The sequence below is a fragment of the Moschus berezovskii genome, chromosome 23 (assembly GCF_049115385.1).
Source record: "Moschus berezovskii isolate FMDL1 chromosome 23, NW_MosBer_1.0, whole genome shotgun sequence".
NCBI classification, from domain to species: Eukaryota; Metazoa; Chordata; class Mammalia; order Artiodactyla; family Moschidae; genus Moschus; species Moschus berezovskii.
In genome coordinates, this window is record NC_142482.1 from 32,439,846 (window position 1) to 32,461,752 (window position 21,907).

General features: G+C 41.9%; 1 long non-coding RNA gene across 1 annotated transcript in view; it reads right to left on the minus strand.

Moving 5' to 3' along the window:
- Positions 1-12,985, minus strand: part of LOC129543427 (uncharacterized) — a 35,523-nt gene extending 22,538 nt beyond the window's left edge. The window contains exons 1-2 of the long non-coding RNA XR_008683287.2: positions 12,888-12,985; positions 11,096-11,219 (exon numbers count right to left, since the gene is read on the minus strand). This is a non-coding gene — a long non-coding RNA (uncharacterized LOC129543427). The remainder of the gene's footprint in view (positions 1-11,095; positions 11,220-12,887) is intronic.
- Between the last annotated feature and the right edge of the window lie 8,922 nt (positions 12,986-21,907).

A 21,907-nucleotide genomic window follows, 5' to 3' on the forward strand; every position in this document is an offset into this window, starting at 1 on the left:
GACTTAGCTTCATGGATATTTCATGATGAAGCGTATTGGTATGAATCACCTTTTTTTCTTTCATTGTACTGGGTCTTTGGTGTATCCTTTCTATCGAAAAAGCTCAAATTCTTCTCTTGTGAAATGTTTACTTGTTTTACTGTTACTAATATTTTGATACTCTTCTCCCTGCCCTCAGGTTTGTTTTTTTTTTTTAATTTATATTTCTGGAATTCTTTTTATCTACTAGGTTGACTGCCCAAGATTCTTAATTTTTCTCTGTTTTTCAGGGCTTCTTTTACTCTTTGTTCTACATCCAAGAATATTTTTTCTAACTTTATTTTCAAACCTTCTTTTATTTTCCTTCTCTCATTTTTTAAATTTCTAAGAATTCTTCTTATCTTGAACTGCTCCTTTCACCAGGATGTTAGTCTTTATTGTTGTTTGCTGAAGAGAGTATCCTTCTATTATAGTTTTCCTATGAGTTTGCATGCTTTGTCTGTGTTTCTAAATCAGAACTAATTATTAAACTTTATTAACTGTCTTTAGGCCATTGACTGAGATGAAGATTTTTTCCTTTGATCTATATTAGTATAGTGCATTATGATAATATATGTCAAAATACTTGGCTTTCAAAACAAACTTCATTTGCTGTATTTTAATGTCTTGTTGAATTATATACAAGACTCTTGAGAGTCCCTTTTACCGCAAGGAGATCCAACCAGTCCATTCTAAGGGAGATCGATCCTGGGTGTTCATTGGAGGGACTGATGCTGAAGCTGTAACTGCAATACTTTGGCCACCTCATGTGACGAGTTGACTCACTGGAAAAGACTCTGATGCTGGGAAAGGTTGGGGGCGGGAGAAGAAGGGGACAACCGAGAATGAGATGGCTGGATGGCATCACTGACTCTGTGGACATGAGTTTGAGTGAACTCCGGGAGTTGGTGATGGACAGGGAGGCCTGGCGTGCTGTGATTCATGGGGTCACGGAGAGTCGGACACGACTGAGTGACTGAACTGAACTGAATATTTAATACAATATTTTTCAGCTCTATTCTTAAGTGAGATTGGACGTTAGTTTTCTTCTTTAGTGCTGTCTTTGTAAGATTTTGATACAATGTTTTGGCTTTCTAAAAATAATTTGAAAGCTTTGTATATTTCTCTGTCCTCTGGAACAAGTTAAATAGCACTGGAATTATCTATTACTTAAAAATTTGAAGCAGTTCACCCATGAAGCAATCTAGGCTTCGTTTTCAGCAGTAGCCAGCGTATACAGAAGTCAGGGAGGTGGGTGGTAGATCTTTAATAACCTTTTCCATTTTTTTTTTTTTTTGTGGCAGTTGTTTTCTTTCATGTCTTTGTAACTTCTGGAATTAATTCTGTTACTTAGAAAATTATCTTCTCATTCAAGTCTCCAAATACATTTAAAGACATATTAATAGTGCTTTAATATTAAATATATTCAAGATAAACATCTACTTCTGCTTCATTGACTACACTAAAGCCTTTGACTGTGTGGATCACAACAAATTGTAGAAAATTCTTGAACAGATGGAAATTCCAGATCAGGGTCTTTTCCAATGAGTCAGTTCTTTGCATCAAGTAGCCAAAGATAGGTCAAGAAGCAACAGTTAGAACCAGACATGGAACACGGACTGGTTCAAAATTGGGAAAGGAGAACATCAAGGCTGTATATTGTCACCCTATTTATTTGACGTATATGCAGAGTACATCATGAGAAATGCTGGGCTGGATGAAGCACAAGCTGGAATCAAGATAGTTGGGAGAAATATCCATAACCTCAGATATGCAGATGACACCACCCTTATGGCATAAAGTGAAGAGGAACTAAAAAGCCTCTTGATGAAAGTGAAAGAGGAGAGTGAAAAAGATGACTTAAAACTCAGCATTCAAAAGCAAAGATCATGGCATCCAGTCCCATCACTTGGTGGCAAATAGATGGGAAAACAACAGAAAAAGTGACAGACTATTTTCTTGCACTTCAAAATCCCTGCAGATGGTGACTGCAGCCGTGAAATTAAAAGACACTTGCTCCTTGGAAGAAAAGCTATGACAAATCTAGATAGCATATTAAAAAGCAGAGACATCACTTTGCCAACAAAGTCCATGTAGTCAAAACTATGGTTTTCAGTCGTCATGTAAAGATGTGAGAATTGGACCATAAAGAAACTGGAACACCAAAGAATTGATGCTTTTGAATTGTGGTGTTGGAGAAAACTTTTGAGAGTCCCTTGGACAGCAAGATCAAACCAGTCAATCCTAAAGGAATTCAATCCTGAATATTCATTGGACTGATGCTAAGGCTGAAGCTCCAATACTTCGACTACCTGATTGAAGAGCTGACTCATTGGAAAAGATCCTGATGCTAGGAAAGACTGAAGGCAAGGAGAAGGGGATGACAGAGGATGAGATGGTTGGATGGCATCACCGACTCAATGGACGTGAGTTTGAGCAGGCTCTGGGAGATGGTGAAGGACAGAGGAGCCTGGCGTGCTGCAGTTCACGGTGTCGCAAGGAGTCAGACACGACTGAGTGACTGAACAACAGCAAATATCTTCAGAATGTGTGGTTATTTCTAATTTCTCATTTATAATTAAGTTCATGAGACAAATGAATATAAAAACAAAAGTTTTTCCTTTTGTCTTCTTCACTAAGCTGGGTTGGGGTTAGCATATGGTTAAGATGTAATAGGCTCCCATATAAAAATGCTTGGATTCAAATACTGTCTCAATTACCACCTGTCCTTAGCGTCTGCATCTATAAATGAGCATATCCATTAGAGCAAATTAGGTTATGTCATGGAAACAACCTCACCAACGTCCCCCTGACTTGCCCTTAATTGTTCACTGTAGGTCATCCTCATCCCTTCATTGTCACATTCTCTCTAGGACCCCAGCTAGCAGAGCTGCCTCTCTTTGGAATCTTGCCTGACTCTTAGCAGAGAAGGGAAAGAAAAGAACACAGAGGCTCAGATGCCGGTTCTTAAAACTTCTGTTCAGAAGTGATATATTACACCACTTCTGCTTAGATTTCACCGGCGAAAGCAAGACATGGCCAAGCCTCCATCAATGAGGTGGATCAATTGAATCCTTTTCAAGGAGGGACATCAAATATCTTGGGGTATTCTACAGTCTCCCGGGGTAGATGATATCAATAAGTTTGTTGGATCAATCCACACAACTTCCTATACAGATGCCTAGCCATAGTAAGGGCTTCTCAGGTGGCACTATGATAAAGAATCCACCTGCTAATGCAGGAGACCCAGGAGACTTGGGTTCGAACCCTGGGTTGGGAAGATCCCCTGAAGAAAAATAATGGCAACCCACTCCAGTATTCTGGCCTGGAAAATCCCATGGACAGAGAAGCCTGGTGGCTACAGTCCCGACTAAGCATGCATGCACATATACAACCATAGTAAAGACTTAATAAATGTTTCAATTCATCAAATATCTTATAGCCTATGCACAATGCCAGGGATAGACTGTAAGTACAAGGGTTCTCAGTTATTTATCCTAGCCAATTCAGTCTGAAGAATTGAATGCTTCATCTGTACTATCTGTTTCTCAGAATCTGCAGGACAGCTAGAGAATTTGGCTTTCAGACTGCCGAGGCATGAACAATCCCCAGTCCAACGGCAGACCTACTCCAGGCAGAGCTCACAGCCCCATGACGACATGAGCACAGACTGTTCCCACATGGCTGACTATCAGATGCCAGAACCTTCGCCACTCCTGTCTTTTAAATGCTTGATGCCTTCACCACCATCCTGGCTAAAATGTGCGTTCCTCACGGATCCTGCTTCTTTATATGGGCACTTCTCAATCAGCCTCAAGCAGGCTAGTGTGAGTGGCAGAGCCTGGACCACTTGCTTGAACTCAAGTCAAAAGGGAAGATATGTGACTTCTGCCTGCTTTCTTCAAGATGTAAGACTCAATGAAGAAAACTGGCCAAATTTTAAAAGGTAATTTGAATATACCCAGTGACTACACCCATGATAAACATCTACCTCCTACTGAAAGGGAAAAGGCCCTTGCTCTCGTGGAGCAATAGAGATACTGATGTTAATCAGATTTTATCAGATATGAGCGTATAAGGGACTGTACACAGTTCTGTGAGAGCTGAGAATGTTCAGGCCTAGACAGATGGTCAAAGGTTCCCTGAGGAAGAGTTGAGTTGAGTTCTGAAGAAAGTGTAGGATGGGGTCTTTATCCGACTGAAGGTGAGAAAAAAGCCTAAGAGGCAGAGGGGAGGATTTGAGCAAAGGTCCTTCTCAGGAAGGAGCCAGGAACCTCAGGAGGGACTAAAAGAGAAGTCCCCAGGTCAAGTGGGTTGAAATCTTGCGGTAAGAACACTGGGGAAGGGACTTCCCCGGCAGGCCAGTGGTTAAGACTCTGCATTGCAGGACAGAGGGTATGGGTAAGAGCTAAGGTCCCACATGCCACAAGGTAGAACCAAGAAAATAAAGCTCTATCCATATAAAGAAGACCGGAGAGCTGGGCAGGACCGCTCCCTTCAGATTCCCATGCTGGGCTCTGAGATTCTCTCCTTGTCGGGCGTGGGAGAGGAAGTAGGGGAGACCATGAGGAGGGGGTTATCCCCACCACTTGTGAGTCAGTTCGTGAGCAGGAGACAGGAGCCTGTATGATTGTAAACTTTCCCCAGGGGCTCTTGTGCACAGTCAGGATACGGACCCATCATTCTGTCCTCACACTTCTTCAAGTGACTTTTCCAGGGGTATCAGTCAGGCCAAAGAGAGAGGAGTGATTGTTCTCTAAATACCTGTCATTTGCCAAGCGCTGTGCCTCAGCTCTACAGAAATGACCTTACAGGTGGGTGTATTTACATCGAGAAGGGAATTCATTCTCAACATGGTAAAGTAACTTGCTCAAGGTCGTTCAGGTAATAAGGAACAGGAACAAACTTTGTGCTCATAGCTCTCTGGCTCCAGACCCCACTGTCTTCCCAACATAGTGTGTAGCCAATGCAGGTTGTTGGAACCAGGCTCCAGGCCAGTGGTTCCCCAAGTAAGGTCCTCAGACCAGCCATATCAGTGAAGTATATTCAGTATCCTGTGATAAACCATAATGGAAAAGAATATGAAAAAAATGTCTATATATGTATAACTGAATCACTTTGCTCTACAGCAGAAATTCACACATTGTAAATCAACTATACTTCAGCAAAATTTTTTTAAAAGAAACAATACACCTTCTCAGACTCTACCCCAGACCTACTGAATCAGATCCTCCGAGGGTGGCCCCAGGGAGTTTACCTGAGTCTTAGTCACTCATCCAGGTGAGTCTGAAATACACCAAAGTTTGAGAACCAGTACACGAGGCTAGTCATTCTCAAGGTTATTTGATGAAGGGCTTCTAAACCTACAGTTACTACTTTTCATGCCTCTCTTCTCCTGCAAACAGGAAAAGCTGTTTTAACGGGACTTTCTAGAAAGGACTTCCTATTGCTTCCAAGATCCTGCTGTCAGCAGCAGCCCAGTGAGGCCACACCACTCCATACAGAACTGGTGTGTTCACAGATGCTATTGCCCTGCTCTAAAAACAGTCCAATGGGGCCTGCCTCAAGGGCCTGTGAGTAACAGCATATGATTTCTCCCCTCCCCTGGAGAAAAGAGAGCAGATGAGGAAAAGAGAGACTTCCTGTCCTTTTTGTATTTGTAAAAGGGGTGAGAATGGGGTGTAAAGAACTCTCACCTTTCATAAAGGAAATCTGGAAAGAGGGGCTCTAACTAGGCACAGTTACCCCAAGGAAGCAGGAATCCATCAATGGCTTGTGCAGTTCTTAGGAATATTAGCAGCTGAAACCTTGTTGGAAAGAACATGGTAAAAAGAACCAATAATGCCATTTGCAAGAGACACAAGAGATGGGTTCAATCTCTGGTTCTGGAAGATCCCCTGGAGCAGGAAATAGCAACCAACTCCAGTATTCTTGCCTGGAAAATTTCATGGACAGTGGAGTCTGGCAGGCTACAGTCCAGGGGGTCACAAAAAGTCAGACACAATTGAGCAACTGAGCACATAGGCAATGCTGTTTGCAGCAACATGGATGGACTGTCACAGAGATTGTCATTCTGAGTGAATGAAGTCAGACACAGAGACAAATGTCATATGGTATTGCTTATATGTGGAACCTTTTTTAAAAGGGTACAGATGAACTTATTTACAAGACAGAAGAGAATTATTCTTTACTGAAGTACGGTTGACTGACAATGCTGTGTTAATTTCTGCTATACAGCAAAGTGACTGCTATACACGTATCTACAATCTTTTTTATATTCTTTTCCGTTATGGTTTATCCTAGGATATTGAATATAGTTCCCTGTGCTCTTCAGCAGGATCTTGTTGTTTATCCACCCTAAATGTAATAGTTCGCATCTACTAACCCTAAACTCCCAGTCCATCCCTCTTCCTCTCCCTTCACCCTTTGGCAAGTCTGCCCTCTATGTCTGGGAGTCCATTTCTGTTTTGTAGATAGGTTCATCTGTGCCATATTTTAGATGTGACATACAAGTGATATCATATGGTATTTCCTTTTCTCCTTCTGACTTACTTCAGTTAGTATGACATCTTCAGTTGCATCCGTGTTGCTGCAAATGGCATTAATTCATTCTTTTTATGGCTGAGTAGTGTTCCATTGTATATACATACCACATTTTCTTTACTGAACTTAAAACTTCTGACCCCCAAATTTATACCACAGTAAAATGAAACTTTTGAACAAGACTTGCTTTTTTGGAGCACACACAATGTAATAAAATGCAGATGAATCAGAATTTTGTCTCTTAAACTCCAGAGTGTTCATTTTTGTTTTGGAGCATTTTGAAAAATGTAGATACTAGTTGCTTCTTCCTTAAGGAAGCAACCTTCCTTATTTCAAGCAGTCACTCATAAAAAATATTTCCTTAACTGACAAGCCTAGAGATTCAGACACAGACGTATCTCATTCATTTTAATATACCTCACAGTGACATTGCTAGCAAAACGCAACAGGAAAATAGCATTCAGTTTTGGATGGCCTTAAAATGTGGAGCAAAATGAAGCTAGCACAGTACTTACACTGTCAGGCCTGTCTTTGAGGTAGATTTTCAGTAGACTATAAATGAAAAAAGCCTGCAGCTAGAAAACACAGGGAATTCCAGAGTTCTGCCCCCAAAATTCCAAGTGTTATCCCTATTTGCATAAACCAGGGATTTTTAAAGCTACCATGACAACCCAATATTATGCACTGGATCCATTTCAAAGGTCTGTGAAGCAAATAGAGAAGGAAGCCTTCCTTTTTCTTTTTTTTTCAATTGAGTGATTCTAGGAATATGGAACATCATGCGAAATGCTGGGCTGGATGAAGCACAAGCTAGAATCAAGATTGCCGGGAGAAATATCAATAACCTCAGATATGCCCATGACACAACCCTTACGGCAGAAAGCGAGGAAGAACTGAAGAGCCTCTTGATGAAAGTGAAAGAGGAGAGTGAAAAAGTTGGCTTAAAACTCAACATTCAGAAAGCTAAGATCTTGGTATCTGGTCCCATCACTTCATGGCAAATAGATGAGAAAACAGTGGAAATAGCAAGAGACTTTATTTCCTTAGGCTCCAAAATCACTGCAGATGGTGACTGAAGCCATGAAATTAAAAGACGTTTGCTTCCTGGAAGAAAAGCTATGACCAACCTAGAGAGCATATTAAAAAGCAGAGACATTACTTTGCCAACAATGTTCCATCTGGTCAGAGCTATGGTTTTTCCAGTAGTCATGTATGGATGTGAGAGTTGGACTATAAAACAAGCTGAGTGCTGAAGAATTGATGCTTTTCAACTGTGGTGTTGGAGAAGACTCTTGAGAGTCCCTTGGACTGCAAGAAGATCCAACCAGTCCTTCCTAAAGGAGATCAGTCCTGTGTGTTCATTGGTAGGACTGATCTTGAAGCTGAAACTCCAATACTTTGTCCACATGATGCAAACAGCTGACTCATTTAAAAAGACCCCGATGCTGGTAAAGATTGAAGGTGGGAGGAGAAGGGGCTGACAGAGGATGAGATGGTTGGATGGCATCAGTGACTCGATGGACATGAGTTTGAGTGAGCTCTGGGAGTTGGTGATTGTCAGGGAAGTCTGGCGTGCTACAGTCTGTGGGGTCACAAAGAGTCAGACGTGATTGAGTGACTGAAATGAGGAATATGGAAGATGTTTCTGTTAAACAAACAAAAGTACTAATGCTGATTCACTGCAGACCTAGAAAAGCAAAAAAACAATTTTTTATTCCTGGTGATGAAATTCAGAGGGAGATGGAAAGAGACAGAGAAGTATGCCACCTTTGGGATTATTGTGTTGTTTTATCTCCCCTTCATCTGTCACATCTTTCTTCCCTAGTGTCTTTCAGTACAACAGATTCTCAGCAAACTATAGTGAAAACTGCTCTACCACTGTATTTAGAAATTTGGGGGTATAAACTACCTGCTAGGTGGGTTAGAGGTCAACTGATGGGCAAAGGTGCTTCTTCTAAGTCCTTAGTACCATGCCAAGTGCAATAGAAAACTGAGATGTTTAAAAACTGGTCCTAGGACTTCCCTGGTAGTCCAGTGGTTAAGAAATACCTTGCAATGCAGGGAACAAAGGTTTGATCCCTGGTCAGGAAATGAAGATTCCTCAAGCCACAGAGCACTAGTTGTACACCACAGCTGATAAGCCCATGCACCACAACTAGAGTCTGTGCATCTCAAGGAAAGATGCTGCATGCTGCAACTAAGGCCCAATGTAGCCACATAAATAAATATATATTTTAAAATGGTCCTTATGCTGAAAGAGTTCTTATACTTTTATGGAAAAAGATGATCACAAATGAAGCAAGAGTGAGCCAATTAAGCGTTAAATTATTACACTTTCTGGCATGTAGTGCAAGTGCTTTAAGGTTTCATAGAGAAGGAGAATTGATTTGAAGGCTGTAGTTAGGCAGAATTGAGTTCATTAAATTCCTTAACCTGAATCTACCCCTTCCACAGGTCAACTCCAAGCCTTGAGGCTTTCATGCTAGGCCAGTTGGCACCTTGCTTTGGTATTAACCATAAAGACTTCAGACATTCATCACTTACTAGCTTCCAGTCCAAATAAACAGACATGTATTAATAAACGACCACGTGCAAAGTACTTCCTGTCTTTTGAGGACACAGTACTCACTAAGAAACCATTAGCGAAGAAAGCATTGAAGAAAATATTCTTGAACGACACTTGCTTTCAGTCTTTGGATGTGGGCTGCTGCAGGAAGGAGCCATGTGGCTTTGAGCAAAGCAATTCTCTTTAGCCAAGGTAAATATTCCAGAGCACTGACAGCTGAGAGAATCCGCACACAGCACTCCAAACAGGTAGAGGAAGAAGACCTTCAGCATTGATGGGAAGTGAGGCGGGGCATCATTGCATTCACTAGTCTTTCCTTTATACCACTTAAAGCCATGCCTTTAAGTTCTGCAAGCATTGCCTCTAGAATTCCAGGGAGGGTGGTGAGGGATGGGAAGATTCTTTTGAGGGAAACTTAGAAGAGGAATGTTAGCCCTGGGCACTACAGCTGGTTTCAGGGTCAAAACTGAGGGTCGTGATCTCCTTTCTCTTCAGTCATTGTTCTACTTCCTGGTCAGCACTTCTGGGGTCATGGCAGCTTACTTCATGGCATCACCCACATCTTCACCCCTGAGGAATCGCAGCTCTGATCATCCCTCCTTTATCAGATTGTGGCTTCTGCACTCTTTCATCATCAAACAAGGAGATTTTGAGAGGTGCCTAGGTGAATTACTTAGGTGTCTCCACTGTATAACAGAGGGGCTTCCCAGGTGGCTCAGTGGTAAAGAATTCACCTGCCAATGTAGGAGATGCAAGAGACACAGGCTCGATCTCTGGGTCAGGAAGATCGCCTGGAGTAGGAACTGGCAACGGACTCCAGTATTCTTGCCTGGAAAATTTCTGGCGGGCTACAGTCCATGGGGTCGCAGAGAGTTAGACATAACTGAGCACACATACACCTTGTATAACAGAAGCCGCATTGATCCTAATAGGAGGGTTAATTACCCCTTTAGGACTGTGACATGAGCTAGCATATACAACCACTGACCCTTGAATCATGCTCAGGGTTTTCCCTCATTCATCTGATGGTTGTTAGGGACCCTCTGTATGGTCGTTGGTGCGAGCAAAGGGAGAGGTCCTGTTGCAACAGTGAGCCTCATCTCTTCTACCTGTACTACTTGTGGAGAAATCTTGCTTGTCAAGAAACCTTGACTATTTTGATTGTTCAGAAAAATTGTTATTTTTCTATAGCATTGGCCCTGCTCATGCTCCATCCTTCTTGCATCTTACAATCGATGGTTATTGGACCTATCCAGCTTCGTGACTCAGTGGGTCTAACAAAACTCTGACCATGATGGACAGTTTTGACTCCATGATCTTTGGTGTCTCCTGATCAGTCATTCCATCACTGCCTCACAGCACAGTCAAAAAAAATTTTTTTAATTAAAAATTAATTTTTAAAAAGGAGATAGAAAGGGAAAGAATTTCAAGGATAACACTCATTTCTTTTGTTCCCCCAGGACGTAATATTCTTTTTCTCTTACTACCCTGCTAGGGGAGCTGCAGTCCATGGGGTCGCAAAGAGTCCAACACGACTGATCAACTGAGCTTAACTGAACTGAGGGGAACAAGGTGACATTTCAGAGGCTTCCTTCCATCTAGTCTCCCCCATTACAATAGGCCAAGAACCAATGTCAATCAATGTCAACCTATTCAAATATATCTTCTCCAATTATACATCAGAGACTAGAAGAAAGACTCCAGACTGAGTCCATGCTGTGGACATTGAGTGAACATTGTGCTTACCAAGAACTACCCAATTTCACTATCTTCAGAGTCACAAAAACTTCCCATATCTCCACATATGGCACCTGTGAGAATATTCTCTCCCACAAGAATACCTTTCCAGCTCACCTCTGGTCTAAATATTCATAAGTGCACTGCTGTCTTGTGCCAGACACTGTCTGGTGGTCAATGAAAGTCCCCATTGCCAACTGAGTGGCAAGTGACCCAGATCCAAAATCTCACCTTAGATTTTGCTTCTCAAACCACTCTCAGCACCAACTGTCATGGGCTGAGTTCTCAGGAAGCAGATGCGAGACAGAGAGTAGAATGCAGGAAATCTATTCCAGATTGTTCCTGAGCATGACACCTGTGGAAGAAAAGAGTTCAGAAGCAAGGCTGTGCAGAGGGAGAAGCTGGGCTAAAGGCAGTTTTGACAAAGCATGAGTTGACCCATTGGGCAGCTCAGAATCTGAGATGACCTGGAAGGCTGTGCAGAGTTGGGATGAGCGGTCAGGCATTGTATCCACATTGACTAGACATTATTGGATACAGGCTGATTCAGGAAGGTCTTCAATTTGAGCAAGGTATGGACAGGGAGGCCTGGCGTGCTGTGATTCATGGGGTCACAAAGAGTCGGACACAACTGAGCGACTGAACTGAGCTGAACTGAACCCTTCTTAAAAAACTGAGGGCTCTGTGGACATTGCTCCCTGAAGCTTGAGGAAGAGTGTCCTTCAGTGTTAACAAGGGACCTAGATGACACTGCAGCATTCACACCAGCCACTTTCTTCATTGTGTAAGGAGATGGGGGTAACTAATGAGGTCCAAAAAGCTTTAGAGGACTAACTTTGAACAGTGGCACTAGAAGGCCATGTGCCCAGAAAAGTACTGTTGGGTTAAAAAAAAAAAAAAACAGTGCAGATTAAATTGAAGAAAGCTTGCTGAGTCAGCAAGGTAAGCTGTAGGAAATGCACTATATGAAGATTCAGGAGACAAAGATTTTGACCTTCTCTTGCTCAGCTACTAAGTGATGGATAAAGTCACTCTCTTTCTCTGTCCCTCAATTTCCTTATCAGAAAATGAAGGATATACCTAGAAGATAACACAGGAGAAAACCTAAATGACCTTGGGTATGGCGATGACTTTTTAGATACAACACCAAAGGCATAATCCAATGAGACACAAGGGCACAATTATTAGAATGATGTGAATTCAAACCACTGACAACACCAAATGCTGGTTTGGGGAACACGGAGCAACAGGAACTCTCATTCATGGTTGGTGGGAATGCAAAATGATACAGCCACTTTGTACGATAGTTTGATGGTTTCTTACAAAAGGAAACATACTCCTACTATACAGTCTAGTAATTGTGCTCCTTGGGAATTTACCAAGATGAGACCAAATAAGAACAAGAATTACTTAAAGTGAAATAGCCTGGAGTCTTGAGAGTGACAAGGTGGAGCAGGTATAACATTCAAGGGCCCAAATTTAGGTTGGAGGGGCAAACAAGCTGGATCATATTAAGTTTCCTAAGGCTCTATTGAGGACTTTAGCTCAGAACAATGGGAAGACATGGAGGAATTTTGAGCAGAGTATGGGGTGACTGCAGCTGCATGAGAAATCTTAGCTATTTTGAGATTGCAGTAGTAATTCAGCACTGGAATAAATTATCAACAGAGCTTGGGGGAACATTCTCCCAGAATAAATTAAGTAGACAGTTAAGGAAGATAAATAACTTCACATGGGAAAGTTGCAGAAGAGAGCACCAGGGAGCTGCAAATGAGGTCAGAGTTGGGAGTGGGGGCAGGGCGGTTTGAACAAAGCAAAGATCTCAGGCTCTTGCCCCTGAGATGGAAGTCTTCAAAGCGGGAAAGGAAGGGTAGACACTTTGGTCCTTTTGTCACAAGCCTAAGGTCCATTTTGAAGGGATATAGGAGCATTTTCCTATTGTATCTTAGGCTCACTAAGATGCAAGGTAATAGGACAATATTTCAAAAGGGTAGAAATGATTATGATAGTTAAAAGAACTCACCCTGACATCCACCAAGACTTTTTTCAGAGACTCCTCCATCCACATCAATGAACAATCATTCCCCTGGAGCACCTTCTGTGCCCAAGGTGGGAAACTCTTGGGAAAAGAGAAATAGGAAAGAAGATAGTGTTGGTTTTCAACATATTCTCGGGGAACGTTTTCTTTTTCTATCCAGTCTCCCTAATGTCAAACTAAACTCTGTGTGACTCCTTTTCTTTTATTTCACAATTTCTGCCACTTCAGGACAAATAGTTTCACAGCTGGAGTGGGGAAGCTCATAAAATTCTTGGTAACAGTGGTCCATGATAATCATTTCTAAGTACTTTCTAATTCCATTTGTACTTAGTAATAACATGAATGTCTACTGATGACATATTAAGTGCCTTGCTACTATAAATTTTATGTTTTATACATATAACTTTTAGAAGAGTATTGTCAGAAATAGTTATCGAATGGGTGACTGAGCAATAACTGGTAGTCATCATTCAGTTCAGTTCAGTTCATTTCAGTCGCTCAGTCGTGTCCGACTCTCCGCGACCCCATGAATCACAGCATGCCAGGCCTCCCTGTAGTCATCATTAGGTAACCAGAAACTGACAAACCATGTGAATGGATCAATTAGAGACTAAGTGAAAGAGAGTCCTACTAAGTTAAAAAAAAAAAACAACACCCTGATTGTATACTTTTATTAGAGGATAAATCTGGCTGAAAAAAAGGGCACTCCTCTAATAACCTGTATTGAGAGATCTCTAAATTGGTTTGACACCTTGAAAATGCAAGTATATTCTGACTTTTCCATAATCATGGATTTTTTTATCCCTGGACCACCGTTTTCCTCTCTGCCTCTTATCTTGCAATTGTTTAGGTTAACTTCAATTCCCAAGTGGATGATCCATCCAAAATGCTAATCTTCTCTTTACATGGCATCAGTTATGAGGACTGAATAAGCTTAAGCCCAAAGAGCTTAGAACAAGAGGAAGTGTTACATAAATGTTCCTTATTGTTGTATTTCCTTCAGCACTCTTATAGAAAAATATGACTGTGGTCTAGAACATAATTCAGGTGTTCTTGGTTCCTTTGGCAAATATACTTGTACACCCATTTCCATTTCATTTTTATTTGGGGCCAAAATATTTGTTTTCCTATCATACTTTTCCAGATTTTCCAGTGGAAGTCCCCCATACTGGCAAATCAAATTTCCATGAGTTCTGGGTCTGCCGAAATCACCCATTATTCAAATAAGTCACACCTCCTTTTCCATTCCTTTGGAAGGATAGTTGTACTCGACTGTTACCTGCTCATGGTCACTACAACACCTTGTGAAGATCTGGACTTCACTTCTTGGAGCCATGCCTGTACCTCCTTTAGTGAGCTTCATTTTCCTGTGGAGTTCTGACTTTATAAAGTGTCCAGTTGTGTTAGTCATTTCTACTTCCTCCCCTTCAATCACACTGCCATCTTGAAATCTGCCAATACTCAGGAAAGCTTACTCTGATCTTATTTAAGAAAATTGCTGGAAACTTTCCTTCTTTGTCAGGGTCAAATACGTATTAGGCATTACTATTTTGGGATTAAAATCATGTGTGATGGACCCTGGAGTTCACCAACTAGAATACCCTCCAAGCCAGGAGGGACTTGGAAAGGATAGCAGAGATTTAGATGAAATGACTTCCACACAGATTATGTGAGCCACCAGGCACCATCTTTCATTTTTAATCTCCACCAGGCAGAAGTCTTCAAAGTAAGTCAACTTATAGGGCCTACGAGAAGATTGTGTCTCAAGCAGCCTGGATATATTGTTTACAGGCTTCTGGGAAAGGGTTTGGAATGGGATATGGAGGTCTCACAACAGTGCCAAGAGACTTCCCTCGTGGTCCAGTGGCTAAGACTCACATTCCCAATGCAGGGACCCAGGTTCCATCCCTGGTTAGGGAACTAGATCCCACATGCTGCAACTAAGACCCAAGGCAGGTAAATAAATAATCAGGGCCAGCAGACAGATTGCTCAGTCAGGAACTAGAGCATGTACTGGCATGGGTCAAAAACAGAACAGAGAGAAAGGTGTGGATGAGTAAGAGGAGTGGGAAACAAGAATCAGATCACAAGGGTTGGGGAGGGGTCACACACTGGACCATGCATGCCTTAGAATCATTGAATTTCAGAACTTAAAGTGACCTTAGAACCTGTCTAACTTAACCAGCTCACTTTACAGTTAGGAAAACTTGGCTCACAGGGGTCCAAGGTCTTAGAGCTAGCTGTCAGCTGATGGAAAATCCACTTGAGGGAAATCAAAGTTTTTGTTTATATCAAGAAGTTTATGATAAGATGCAAAAATGCTTTCTATATTGAAAGTTAAAATAACATGATAATGTACTATGATAAGATCATAATAAAATAAAATTAACCGAGAGTCAATGTTGTTCCTCTGGTTAAGATACCGTTATTACTATATGTAGGCTTTTAATCATTAAAGGCAGTTTTCTCTGGTACAAAGAATTAAAGGTATTTTTTTTCCTTCTGCTCTTCTGTGTTTTCATTGTAATCACTTATTTCTTTCACAATGATTAAAAAATGGTTTACCCATTTGATTTACAGTTATTGGTCCCTGTTGAGTTTTTCAGAGGGAAACAGTAAATTAGATAGTCTGAAATCTCATTTTGCAATGTGGAAAACTTGGCAAATTTCTTTCTGTTGCTATTCTTAGGGAAGTACCATTTTAACATTATGTTTCACAAAGATTCTCAGATACCTTTTCTGCTCTCCAGTTTCCAAAGCACTAGTATACAGTGATCAATGAGACATAACAAATTCCTATGAGAAAAGTGTCCTTTCTATGTCAGTCATATTACAAACACAAACCTGGAGGGCAGGGATAAATTGGGGATTTGGGATTAACAGATACACACTGCTGCTGCTGCTGCTTAGTCACTTCAATCGTGTCTGACTCTGTGTGACCCCATGGACTGCAGCCTGCCAGGCTCCTCTGTCCATGGGATTCTCTAGGCAAGAATACTGGAGTGCATTGCCATTCCTTTCTCCAGAGGATCTTCCTGACCCAGGAATCAGACCAAGGTCTCCTGCATTACAGGCAAATTCTTTACCACTGAGGCACCAGGGAAGCCCCAATGTATATAAAATAGATAAACAAGGACCTTCTGCATAGTATAGGGAATTACTGGAGAAGGAAATGGCAACCCACTCCAGGATTCTTGCCTGGGAAATCCATGGACAGAAAAGCCTGACAGGCTACAGTCCATGGGGTTGCAGAAGACTCAGACACAACTTAGCAGCTAAACAAGAACAGAGGGAACTATACTCAATATCTTGTAATAAGCTATAATTGAAAATAATATGAAAACTAGTGTATATATATATGGATATATATATATATATCCTAATCACTTTGCTGTACACCCAAAACTAACACAGCATTGTAAATCAGTTATACTTCAAATTAAAAAAATATTTTTTAAAAACACAAACCTAGGAGGATTCTGGGCTTCCCTGGTGGCTCAGATGGTAAAGAATCCTCCTGCAATGCGGGAGACCTGGGTTCGATCCCTGGGTTGGGAAGAGCCCCTGGAGGAGTTCATGGCAACCCACTTCAGTATTCTTGCCTGGAGAATACCTGTGGACAGAGGAGTCTGGTGGGCTACAGTCCATGGGGTCACAAAGAGTCAAACGTGATTGAGCGACTAAGCACAACATAGTACAGGAAGATTCTAGAAAGATAGTATGTTTGGTTCCAGACCCCCATCACAGAATGAGTTACAAGGATGTTTTGGTCTCTCAGAGCATATAAAAAAGTTACTTTTACACTATACTATAGTCTGTTGAGCATACAATAGTATTATGTCTAAAAAAAAGTACATAGCTTAATTTAAAAATGTTATTGCTAAAAAAATACTAATCATCATGTAAGCATTCAAGTTGAAATCTTTTTGCAAATGTAACATCAAAGATGACTGATCACAGATCACCATTACAAATATAATAATAATGGAAAAGTCTGAAATGTTGAGAGAATTACCAAAATGTGACACAGACACGACATGAGCAAATGCTGTTGGAAACACACCACCTGTAAACTGGTTTGATGGAGAGTTGCCACAAATGTTCGGTTTGTTAAAAAAAAAAAAATCTGTGAAGCACAATAAGGCAAAGTGCAGGAAAATGAGGTATGCTTGTAACAAAATATATATACTATATATATATTATGTAGGATATAATACATACTATATAATATAACATAGTGTATATAGTATAGTATGGAGCTTCCCAGATGGCACAGTGGTAAAGAATCTGCCTGCTAATGCAAGAGACTTGGATTTGATCCCGGGTCAGGAAGATCCCCTAGAGTAGGAAATGGCAACCCACTCCAGTATTCTTGCCTGGAAAATTCCATGGATAGAGGAGCCAGGCGGGCTACAGTCCATGGGTTGCAAAGAGTCAAACATGACTGAGTGCAACATACAGAATATAGTACAATATAACACAGTCTATATTATGTAGTATATAATACAAGAATTATATATATTTTGTCTGGCTTTACTGAATGTTGACATGTAACAACTTTCAATTACGCAGCACAATATTGTCATCTGTGGTCACTCTGCTGTATATAACATCTCCAGGATTTATTTATCTTGTAACTGGAAGTTTGTAACTTCTGACCACCTTCATGCATTTCTCCCACCCCTCACCCCCTGAGGCTGGCAACCACCAACCTGTCCTCTGTTTCCATGAGTTTGGTTTTTTTTTCAGATTCCACATACAAGCGAGATCATACGGTAGTGATCTTCCTCTGTCTGACTTATTTCACTTAGCACAGTGCCCTCAAGGGCAATAACCATCACAGTGCTCTTCCTCTCCCTTCCCTCTACCTGTTGCTAGAATTCTCATTGTCCGTTTGATCCATCCAGTTGAAGGTAAGATCTAACTCCAGCTTTTGAGACAATCATGAAGCCTGTGAAGGGAGTCTGTCTACCTACACTGACCCCTCCTTACTCAGGAGTTGTCATGGTGATCCACCCTCTCTTCTCTGATAGAACCTTCCCCCTGTTCTGTGCTGCCCATCAACTTCTCCAGCATCAGGGTTTGACTCGCTTAACGTCCCCAAAACCAAGGATTTCGTACATCACAGCAGACCATTCTGCGTCTCTCCACTCCAACCCAGGAGCATTTCCATGGCAAGAGTCCTGATAATAGAACTTTTCTTGTTGTTGTCATTCCATCATTTGTTACACTGAGGCTACTGTTAACATGTCAGACAAAAAGAGTCATGATAAGTCACTGGAGACATTTAGGGGCAAATTACTCGGTTTTAGGTTTCCCAGGTGGCACCAATGGTAAAGAACCTGCCTACCAATGCCAGAGATGTGAGAGTTGTGAGTTCAGCCCCTGGGTTGGGAAGATCCCCTGGAGAAGGAAATGGCAACCCGCTCCAGTATTCTTGTCTGGAAAATCCTATGGACAGAGGAGCTTGGTGGGCTACAGTGCATGCGGTCACAAAGAGTCGGACATGACTGAACTGCACACACATATCCTCTGTTTAGCAGAGCTACCCTGGATGTCAGACCAGGCAGTAGGTGTTAGGCAGAAGGACTTAGTTTTCTGTTTTTCTTCAGGTTCTTGTGGGTGACGTGTGATTATTCCCTTCATGTGGCTCTTGGCTACACCTGCTTGGTAGGGAAGAAAGATTTGAGTTTGGAGAAGACCTGAATTCATCGCTAAGTCACTCTGTGGCCCTGGACCCAATTCATAATATTTCTCAGTGTGCCTCAGTTTCCTTATTTGCAAAATGGGAAAGCTAGTATCTACTCTATGAAAGTGTTTAAAGCACCTGGCATATAACAGAGGCTCAGAACATGATGACTCATGGCCAGGCTCCTTGTTCTAAGATTCCATCCTTGCTGCCCGCTTCTGAAGCACAAGGGAGACATGAACACACAGGTTTGGGGGACCTTGGACCAACCAGGCGTGGTGTCCACATTCAGAGGAACACCCCAGGGCGTGGTGACCCTCTTGTTTTCTTTTCCCCAAATCACTTCCCCCTCCGGCTTCCTGCCACTCACTCCACCCCGGGGTCACCACACAGCTTCCTGCCAGCATCCTCACTCCTCCCTGAGTCCTCTCAGGGCAAACCAACCTGTCAGCACTCCGTGTTGAGAAACAGAACTTTGAAGCCCATTGGGTGCAACCAACATCCATAAAAAGCACTTGATCTGGATCCATGTGTGGCAAACAAGGGGCACCAGAGGGTATGCAGGCAAAGAAACCTCCATTCTCCCTTTCCTTTTTAATGTGTTCTATTTGCAGAATGCCATCCATAATTGCTTAATTGTTATATTCATGGACCAATCTCTTCCTGCCCCAGACTTCCTCACACTCAGGCTTTCAACTCTTGAGACTCCAGAACAATGAAGATTGATGTCCCCCGCCCCATACATCAAAGTTAAGAAGGCAAGTCCCCTGGGTTCGAATATGCCTCTAGGGGCATTTGAGCTGTTCATCCGGTTCTATTTATGGACACAGAAAAACAGCCTCCCTTCGGTTGGGAGGCCCAGCACTGCCCAACTGAGTCTTCACTGGCCTCCTTCATTCAACCCCTTCATGTTCCCCTTGCCGTGGTCAGTTCTGCCTGGGTGATACTCCACTGACCCTTCAGGCTGATTGAGGGTCTGTCATGCAAATGCCTCTTTACTGTGGAGGTCGGCACCATTTATTTTATAAAGGGCCAGTCAGTGAATATCTTAGGCTTTGTGAACCAAGAGACAAAAATCAAAGATATCATGTAGGTACTTAAGCAGCCCTTTCAAAGGCAACTATATTTTACTTTTATTAATTTCAGCTTTTGTTTCTGAAAGTTCTGTTTGGTTGTCCAAGTGGCCTAGTCATTTTCCATACTCTCTTATTCTTTTGTTTATTGGCGTATATAATTGCTTCACAATGTTGTGTTAGTTTCTGCTGTACAATGAAGTGAATCAGCTATATGTATACCTATACCCTCTCCCTTTTGAGCTTCCCTAGAGTTGGACTGTGAAGAAAGCTGATCGCCGAAGAATTGATGCTTTTGAACTGTGGTGCTGGAGAAGACTCTTGAGAGTCCCTTGGACTGCAAGGAGATCCAACCAGTCCATTCTAAGGGAAATCAATCCTGGGTGTTCATTGGAAGGACTGATGCTAAAGCTGAAACTGCAATACTTTGGCCACCTTATGCGACGAGTTGACTCACTGGAAAAGACTCTGATGCTGGGAAAGGTTGGGGGCAGGAGGAGAAGGGGACGACAGAGAATGAGATGGCTGGATGGCATCACCGACTCTGTGGACATGAGTTTGAGTGAACTCCGGGAGTTGGTGATGGACAGGGAGGCCTGGCGTGCTGTGATTCATGGGGTCGCAGAGAGTCGGACACGACTGAGCGACTGAACTGAACTGAACTGAACTACCCTCTTTGTCCACAATAATCTCTTTACTCATCTATTTGACTGCATCTTTTCTTTGGTAAGCATACTAAATATACTTCAATTTATTCCCTAATCAATAACCGAATAATCGAAGTGGATGTCAGCCCGTGTCTGTTTGTTTTTCCTGCTTGTCTCATGAGGCCTTGTTTCCTCAAGTGCCCTATGATTCTTTTCTTTTTTTTTTTTTGGTAATTAATTTATTTTTTATTGGAGGCAAATTATTTTACAATATTATATCGGTTGGTTTTGCCATACATTGATATGAATTCGCCCCGGGTTTACATAAGTTCCCCCTCCTGAACCCCCCTCCCACCTCCCTCCTCCCTTTATCCTCCCTCTGGGTCATCCCCGCATGCCAGCCCCGAGCATCCTATAACATGCATTGACCCTGAACTAGTGATTTGTTTCACATATGACAACATACGTGTTTCAATGCCATTCTCCCAAATCATCCCACCATCACTCTCTCCCATAGAGTCCCAAAGACTGTTCTATACATCTGTGTCTCTTTTGCTGTCTCGTATACAGGGTTATCATTTGCATCTTTCTAAATTCCATATATATGTGTTAGTATACTGTATTGGTTTTTTTCTTTCTGGCTTACTTCACTCTGTATAATAGGCTCCAGTTTCATCCACCTCATTAGAACTGATTCAAATGTATTCTTTCTAATGGCTGAAAAATACTCCATTGTGTATATGTACCAAAGCTTTCTTATCCATTCGTCTGCAGATGGACATCTAGGTTGCTTCCATGTCCTGGCTATTATAAACAGTGCTGCAATGAACATTGGAGTACACGTGTCTCTTTCAATTCTGGTTTCCTCGGTGTGTATGCCCAGGAGTGCGATTGCTGGATCATATGGCAGTTCTATTTCCAATTTTTTGAGGAATCTCCACATTGTTCTCCATAGTGGCTGTACTAGTTTGCATTCCCACCAACAGTGTAAGAGGGTTCCTTTCTCTCCACATCCTCTCCAGCATTTATTGCATGTAGACTTTTGGATAGCAGCCATTCTGACTGGTGTGAAATGGTATCTCATTGTGGTTTTGATTTGCATCTCTCTGATTATGAGGGATGTTGAGCATTTTTTCATGTGATTGTTAGCCATCTTTATGTCTTCTTTTCTAATTGTGAATTCCAGTTCCATGAAATTTTAGATCTGGGAATCGGAAAGGTCTGTGATAAAGGTGATTCCTTCAGTGAGGATTTGATTTGTTTATAGACTGAAAACCTTGGCCCACATTAAAACTATAAACGGGAGTTTCTCAAACCACAGGGAAAGTGTGAATTTGGCCACAAGCCTGCATAAAGGTTAACTGGTTATAAATTCTCAGCTTTTTCCTCCTGTTATCCAGCAGCTGTTAGGGCAGGCAAGTTTCTTTTCTATCCTCTTCAGTGGGGAAATGGAGTTACAGAAATTCCAGGTTTCAGCTGCCACTGAGGAGATATCCTTTGAGGACAAGGTAGTTTATAAGAGGGTCTGTGATCTGACTTCTCAGAGTCCCTGGTCTTTGTCTCACATAGGCTGTGCAGATATTAAAACCAATTAAA